Below are 9,039 nucleotides of genomic sequence, written 5' to 3' on the forward strand. Positions count from 1 at the left end.
TCCCCGTTTCGGTTTTTATATCACTTGTCCTCTCCCCCATTTTGCGCCCGCGACTTGTCGAATACGGCAACGCCCGTTCTCGACTTTCTCGTGGCCCTTTTTTTATTATTTCACAGCCTGACGGGGGCAGAGAAAGGAATACAAGAACCGGAAAAGAGACCAGAGAAAGAAGACAAGCCACCCTGCTTTGTAAAGACAGAGCGTGTACAAGTCACGCGGGTTAGCGAGCACAAAGGAAGCCCCTGTGGCGCCCCCTTCGGGCGTCCCCATGAATGAGTCTCTAAAAGTCGCGCGCACAATGGAGGGGGCGAGACGTGTTGGAGGCAGGAGGCGTGAAGCTTTATATTGGCCTCTTTTCGACGACGACGCTGCTACCTGGCGATGTGTGCGCCGACGCAGACAGCGCACGCGTTGTAGCCGCTACACCCTGTATACTTAAGAATCTCCCAGTATGTATGTATGTATGTATGTATGTATGTATGTATGTATGTATGTATGTATGTATGTATGTATGTATGTATGTATGTATGTATGTATGTATGTATGTATGTATGTATGTATGTATGTATGTATGTATGTATGTATGTATGTGGGGAGGAGGGTGTTTATTCGTAAGGAAACCACGCTAGAAGTGCTGCGTTTTGCGGGGGAGGCTCTGGTGCGTCTTTCGACTGAGCTTGAACGCCTTCCTTTCCCGGACTGGTCTCTTCGAAAGGTCCACGTTATTTTATATTTAACTTTTTTGGTTGCGAAGAACTCGACCAGCGATTCGCGAGTTGACGACGGCTACATGATTGTCAGCAGCAGCGCCAGTAAATAAAATGTCTGATATTGAATTAAACAATCTGCGTTACTCTCACCGCTGCAGCTTCTGTACGGGGATATGCCAGTGGCAGTCGCGTAATCCAGGCAGACTTGGGAGCAAGTGCTATCGTGTGGGACACTCGCTATAGCTTCTTCTTGAGCTGCGAACCACTTTTTTTTGCACTCAGCCCTCATTGAAATACATGGCCAGCAAGGCCAATTATCCAACTCGCGACCTCGAGCAGCGACATGACATATAAAGTTATGGTGAGGCTACAAAATAAAAATAAAAATTTCAGAGAGCACAGCACACTGCACACCATGCGGGAGTTTTTGCATTTCGCGTCCATCTGAATGCCACCGCGAGATTTGATCCGCCGACCTTTGGGCTCATGCAGCCGAAGCCAAAACCCCTAGTTAAGTTAAGTTAAGCTTAAGTAATCTGTGCAAAACAGCATTGAGGATTACCGCGCACAAAAGTAATGTGAAGCTAAGTTTAGGTTAATTCTATTGCGATTCGAAATTAATCTAGAGTCCTCTTCAAAGGCGTCCCTCATAACCCATGTGGCGCTTCTGGACGCCAAAAGGAATGTGGCAACGCCAACACAATTAGGACGCAATAAGCTAACCTTGCAATGGCCATTAAGCTAATTCTAGTCGTACCAAAAGTGTGCAAACGATGTCCGACCACAGACCATTTTCACAGGTAAACTGCGAAAAAGGGGGGGAAAAAGGAAGAGTCGTAATAGTAAACGGTACCCGATTAACTTCAACTGCCTATGATTATTTGAAGGGGCACTGACCTTACACGCCACACCAGCTTTTCGCGTTCCACCTCAAACTCACTCCGCGTACTGTAAGGCTCAATGGATACGACTGAGCTATTTGTCCTTGTATTAAAATGAACACATGCGGTAAAAAAACAGTCTCCTCTGAGGGCACACATCGCACATATAGCAAGCTAGTGGCTAAAAGTAGTCACAAACTTCAGTCACTGTCTACGTACTATAGACATGCAGGCATACTTTCAGGTCAGCAGATCTTTCACTTCCGAAATATCGGGAGCCTCAAGCCTTCTCCCCACCAAAAACACAACACGGGAATGAGGCGTACCCATTTACTTTTAACACATCTGCCGTCCTCTCTCTATAGTGTTACACTGTAAACAAAAATAAACCCAAAAGAGAGTATAAATGGTGGCGGCCACTCTTTTTACTCCATTTGTGAAAACATTTACTCCATGAGGGTGGAGTAAAAAGTTGGACTGTCCTCCATTTTACTCCCATGAGGTAATAATGGAGTAAAAATGAGGATTTACCAGTATTTACTCCAGTCTAGAAAGGGAGTTAATTGTGCCAAATACTCCACCAGTGCCGAAATGGAGTAAAAAAATATACCATTTTGTGCAATCCGTCCCGCCCCCTAAGGACAAACCATTTACTCCCTTTTGGGTGTTTTTTTGCTAACAGTGTACGCTGTAGCCTGCTCACTCAAACGGCTTTTCATTTCTCTATTCGTTGTTTCCGCCTCCGGTAAATGGTGCGTGCAACCGTCCCTGTCACACACTCTCAACACAGAGCGTCGAACACGTCGCGTCTCCCCAACCGACAGACCGCGGAACTAAGCTCTCAAAGGACGAAATGAACGGCGGCGCAACAAGAAGAACACAACAAGAGAGGGGACACCACTGCGTGTGGTGTCCCCTCTCTTGTTGTGTTCTTCTTGTTGCGCCGCCGTTCATTTCATCATGCACCAACTCGCCCCTCAGGCCATTCTTCTCAAAGGACACGGTGGAAAAGAGCCGAGCTCGTTTTTAATCCGGAAGTGCAGACGACGCGCGAACAACACGAGGAGTGCAGACGTGTTTCTGTCGCCGCTGCTGCCGCTTGGGGGATGAGCTCTTCACACAATTTCCTCCTTTCCCGTTTCGCGCTTTTTCAGAGGCGCCAGATCCAATAATGCTTCACGCACGCGAAACAGCGCTTCCCTCTTAGTATACCCCCCTCCCCCCCCCCCCCCCCTCGCAACCGAGGAGTCACTCGTCTTCCCCACATTTGTGCACTCTTCTTTCGAGTCCCATCGCCGCGGATTTTAAGACCTCCGCGGTTATGTTTCTATGCTGGAGAACGACTCGACAACGACGATACCACCCTGCGTTCCCCAACCGAACAGCGTGCCGTCGTCACCCCCCCACCCTCCCGGTTTTTCGTTTCGGCAGGGATGGTACCGTCCTCGCATTCTTCACAAGCCACACGAAAAGCCAAAGGGGCCCGCGAACAAGTTTAGGACTTCTTGTTGTGTGGCCGTTAATCCTGGCAAGGCACAGAGGGGATTATCGTCTCCGCGGATTAGCAACGGCGGTAAACCGACGCAACAACGATCGGCCTGCGTTGGGTGCATGTCTGTGCGGTCGACAAGACGACGCAGGAGGGGGGGGGGGAAAGAAGGAAGACGATTAATAGTTTGAAAACAGATGCGGCGTATGTTATTGTCTTTTTTTAGACTTTGTGCATTGCCTTCTTGTGGGTGGCTTATCGGTGCAAAAAATAAAAATGAACAGAGGCAGCAGACAACAGGGGTTTGTTGTTCAACCGCTCCAGAGAGTGTTGGTTGCCCTTCGTTCCGTGTAAACCGGGGACGGATAAATTTTTTGCCACGTTTCCCCAACGGTTCGCGAGATCATTTTTTTTTTTCGCCGTTTCTCTACCGTCGATCGCGCATAGTATGCCGCGATGATTGAACGGTTTCTTAAGAAGCCCAGAAAGGAAGGACGGAATAATAATAAGAGACGGCGTATGTGCCATGCAGCAACCATCTGTCCACAAATTACGCTGTGCCTAAAAGTTACATTTGTGTTCACTACAAAGTGCTTAACACGGGGGCCAGCACAAAGAACTACATCCATTGGGGTGTAAGCCAAGTGCACGACCGAAGACGAAATACAATATATCCGAGGCTACAGAGTTAAATATTTACTGAAAGGTGTTGATCAAGTCACACTATTCTACAACCTCACGATGAAGTCGAGGACACAGAGGCCAACATAAGATGCCCAGAATTCATCTATATATACATGCTCACTTTGAGGGTTCAGTCTCCAGTGGTGGCATCTCAGTTGTGGTACTGTCTCAGAAATTTTGCTGATATGCTCCGATGTTGCTGTATAAGGTGTTTCAGCGAAGGTGAATCAATATTTTTTTAACGGGCTTAAAATAATTCCTGCTTTGGCGGACATCCGAAAACAGGTGAATAATGTTAACTAGTTAACTAATTCCTGATAATTAACTTTCTAACTATTACAGTTAGACACCTGGTTGCAATTAGAGATTTGTAGCAGGATAGCCATCAGTTCTTAGAATTCTGAAACCGTGATTACCCTTGCCGCTGTGGCTCGACAAAATTTGGTTATTTTGACAAGTTACATGCACTGGATAGGCTGCTTTTCCTGCACGCTCTTCGAAAGCACATGTATTTTGGCACGATGTGGCCACAATTACTTGGGCCACAGCGCCGAGGGTAATCGTGTTTCCGAAACTCTATAAATACTGATATTTCTGTTAATATCGGCCGGTCAAAAGTTGCTAAATGCAATTAAGGGCCTGTCTGTAATAGTTAAAAAGCTAATTATTAGAATTTAGTGAATTGCTTTACTAGTTTACGTGTTTCGCCTGCTTTTTACTCTGGTATTACTATGGCGCAAAAATCTCCTTGCCACAAAATTCCTTCCCTGAAACACCTGGTATATCCTAACCTCAGATATCCGCCCAATATATTCTGCCTTGACGTCACGCAGTCTACTTGTCAAAACCGCCGGTGGTGGCGACACCTGTATTTCATTTTTTTTTTGTTTACCTTTTCTAGCTTATAAAAGCTCTGTTTTCAGTGAAACCAGCCCCTTTGTCGCTAAAACGTGGTCATACACCAACAAAGCCTAACTTCAATTCGTCCTTTGTGTCCCTTCAACGCATCATCATCATCATCATCCTGACTACGCCCACTGCAGGGCAAAGGCCTCTCCGGCCACCTCATATCCGGTGCATTACTTGAATCCATTACGTCAGCTACACGGCTTCTCACGGGGCTCTTCTAACGCTAGACAGCTCTCTTGTGCACACTGTGCTCGTAGTGGCCTCCGAAAGCCTCTGCATCGGTGTGGCGCCCGGCTCTTGACTGCGTTTGCGAACAAGAGCGGCGACTGGCCTCCTCATCATTGGCACGCTTGGCTCGTAGGTTATTGTATGATATACGTGACGCGTCCACTGGTCATCAGTTCTCACGACCCAGTAGAGGGCGCTCCAGCGGTCTTCCAGGGCGACTGGCTCGTCCGAAAGCCTTCAACTGCGTGCCGTGGATGCTCGTTCGTGAGAACTTCTCCTTTCGCTACGTGGCACGAAAAACGACTAAGAAATCGCGTTATGAACTGCGCTTCCTTAGGCGCGCTTCAGCATGCAGTATCCTTCCATCCCTTTTGTTTTCTTTAATCCTTACAGTGCGTCACCTTCATCATCAGCCTAAATTACAACGTCCACTGCAGGGCAAAGGCCTCTCCTATGTGTCTCCAATTAACCCTGTCCTTTGCCAGCTGCAGCACCTTAACCCCACAAAGTTCCTAATCTCATCTGCACACCTGACCCTCTGATGCCCTACGCTGCGCTTGCCGTCTCTTGGAATCCACTCCGTCACTTAAAGGGACAATCGGTTATCTTGCCTTCAGGCTGCCTGCCCTGCCCATGCTCATTTATTCTTGATTTCGACCAGGATATCATCTACTCACACTTTTTTACCTGACCAATTCTGCCCCCTTCCTGTCTCCTGCGTTACACCTATCATTTTCATCCCAACACCTCGCTGCGCTTTCCTCAATTTAGGTTCAACCATTTTCGTTAGCCTCCACGTTCCTGCCCCATATATATAGTTAGTACCAGTGAGATGCATTCTATTCTTATTCTCGTAGTTATTTGACTCCCTTGATCAGGATCTGCGTTTGCTACCTGCCTTATAGTGGATGTATACTTCCTTAACACCACTTCCAATGCCTCGCTACCTATCGTTGTCCCCTTCCGAGAGTGTTTAACATACTTAATTTCTGTAGTCGAGGGTTCGACGTCATACCGTCTGGTCAGGAATCATGGCTAATTTCTTCATGTTAATTTTTAGACTCACAGCTCCGCTTTGCTTGTAATTCGCCCCCTGAGTTACTTAACACGACAACGTCATCAGTAAATCGAAAATCGTTAAGGTATATTCTATTAGCTTTTATCCCCAGCTGTTCCCAATCCAGTTCTCTGAATACCTCCTGTAAACACATAGTGAATACTACCGGAGAGATTGTGTCTTCTTGCCTGACATCCTTTGTGATTGATATCTTATCCCTTTCTCTGTGAAGAGATATGGTCTCTATGCAATCATTATAGATATTTTCCAGTACCTTCACATATGCGTCTTATACGCACTCGTTACGCAATGCCCGCATTAGTGTTGAGGTTTGGCTTAGTCAAATGAGTTCTCGTAATAGATCGTAATCCTTGCCGTATAAGTCAAACCTCGTTATAAAGATGCTGAAGGGGTCCGGTGATTACTTCGTTATAGACGTAGCTTCGTTATAGCCCGTGTTGACCGAGGCTTCTTATGGAAATTGTCATTATTTCGTTATATCCATTATTTCATTATAAACCATTTCGTTATAACAAGGTTCAACTGTAGTGCATGTTAACAAGCCATACCTGCAATGTATTACTTCACATTAGACAGCGTATATAGCAGCACACTTTACCATCCCCTCATCTAGTTAACCTGTAGGCCTATCTAATTAATTCCTTCTCTCTCTCTCTTGCCGTGTGTAGGAGCCACATTTCATATCGAAGCCGGTGACTGTCATATTGCCCGACAGGTGTTCCTGACGTCACAGGCCGTAGGCATCAATGGTAGATGAGCAGAAATATTGGTTTATTGGTTTGGTTTATTGGGATTTAACGTCCCAAAGCAACTCAGGCTATGAGGGACGTCGTAGTGAAGGGCTCCGGAAATTTCGACCACCTGGGGTTCTTTAACGTGCGCCGACATCGCACAGTACACGGGCCTCAAGAATTTCGCCTCCATCTAAATTCAGCCACTGCAGCCGGGATCGAACCCACGTCTTTCGGGCCAGGAGCCGAGCGCCGTAACCACTGAGCCACCGCGGCGGGGCATGAGCAGAAAGAATTAATCGTAAAACGATCATTACACCAGCCGTGGCAGGCTATGGCTTTCGGTTACTGAGAACGAGGTCGTGGATGCGATCCCCGACAGCGGCAGTCCAGTTCGATGGAAGTTGTATATAAGAGCGCCCGTGCAACCAGATATCGGTGCTCGTCAAAGAACCTCAGGCGATGCAAAATTAACCCTTACTGCGCTGTGCCACAGATCTCACTGGATTTCACGTGAAGGTACCTTACCAATCACCCACTGCAAATTATAAGCCACGCGCGAACATCGGCAAAGCTGTCGTTTTCATTTTTCAGAAATCTCGCTCCATTGCAAGCGCTCAACTTTCAGCCCTTCTCGTACCGAATGCCTCGAGCGCTCAAACTAGCGCTGCGCGGCCCCCCGTACCACACGGACACGGCGGAGAACGGGCGAGACAGCAGCGGTAGGAACGGGCCGCCGTAGTTCGCCCCCCGCGACGCCCAACAAAGCTATCGGTCAAGCGTGACCCGGCGGTGCAGGTGACGACTACGACGACGCGAACTGGGGGGGGGGGGGGGGGGGGACTCCCCTTTTCTTCTGCCTCTTCCTCTTCCCTGGGCGAGAGAGAAGAGAGCGGCGGCAGCATCCTTTCACAGCGGCGAGCGCGCACCTGCGCAGCTGAGGCGATGCCCAGAATCCTCGGCCAGGCACGAACTCGAAGCGCGCGCGTGTTGCTGGCGAGAGGCCGTTTGATCAGGCGACGCCGGTGCCCTGACGACGGGAAATGGAAAAGAAAAATGAATAATGAAATACGAGCGGGCATTGAAGAAAAACAGAGATGAGTGGGGGAGCTAGCAACTGAAGCAACTTTCCTAAGGGGCACCTAGCGTTCTGCATTGCGAGGACCACTCTCAACGATGCGCAAGTGCCTGATTTCGTTGAGACAATAACAGCGTCGAGAAGTGAGAAAATGGGGAAGTAGCAATTAGCTCATTTCAAGCAGTCAAAAGTCGGCTTCTGTTTACAGAATTAGCTGGTCCATTAAAACTGTATATAGTCCTCGCGAGAGTGCTGTGTGACGTCATGCGGCATCCTAACACCAAGGCTTTTTCACTGCGCAGTCATCTGTGAGAACGGAAGACATAAAACACAAAGGGTGGCTTATAACGCCATGCTGCGTCATTCGTCCATTTAAGCTCATGTACGGACAGAAGTTTGGTATTGAAAAAGCTTCGCTGCTGATATAATCGTGACCCTCCTGTCGCTGCAGAAATACTAGTTGGCTGTTCCAGGCAGAATGTGGTACGCAGGAAGACTTTAAATACGCCCATTGAGTCCTAGCGCGCTTCTTTTTCTGACCTGCAACCGATCTTCGCTTTCGCAGTCACAGTTGGGTATATGCAGTGCATATAGCATCATCATCATCAGCCTGACTACACCCACTGCAGGGCAAAGGCCTCTCCCATGTCTCTCCAATTAACCCTGTCCTTTGTCAGTTGCCGCCACTGTATCCCTGCAAACTTCTTAATCTCATCCGCCCACCTAACTTTCTGCCGTCCCCTGCTACGTTTGCTTTCTCTTGGAATCCACTCCGTTACCCTTAAGGACCAGCGGTTATCTTGCCTTCGCATTACATGCCCTGCCCAAGCCCATTTCTTCCTCTTGATTTCAACTAAGATGTCATTAACCCGCGTTTGTTCCCTCACCCACTCCGCCCTCTTCCGATCTCTTAACGTTACACCTATCATTTTTCTTTCCATAGCTCGCTGCGTTGTTCTTAACTTAAGCTGAACCCTCTTTGTTAGCCTCCACGTTTCTGCCCCATAGGTGAGTACCGGTAGGATACAGCTGTTGTATACTTTTCTCTTCAGGGATATTGGTAAGCTACCATTCATGATCTGAGAGAACCTACCATATGCGCTCCACCCCATTCGTATTCTTCTAGTTATTTCCCTCTCATGATCCGGATCTGCGGTCACTACCTGCCCTAAGTAGACATATTCTCTTACTACTTCCAGCACCTCGCTACCAATTGCGAACTGCTGTTCCCTTGCTAGGCTGTTGAACATT

This window comes from Amblyomma mixtum, chromosome 8, assembly GCF_055824585.1.
Source record: "Amblyomma mixtum isolate Tamu chromosome 8, ASM5582458v1, whole genome shotgun sequence".
Taxonomy (NCBI): Eukaryota; Metazoa; Arthropoda; class Arachnida; order Ixodida; family Ixodidae; genus Amblyomma; species Amblyomma mixtum.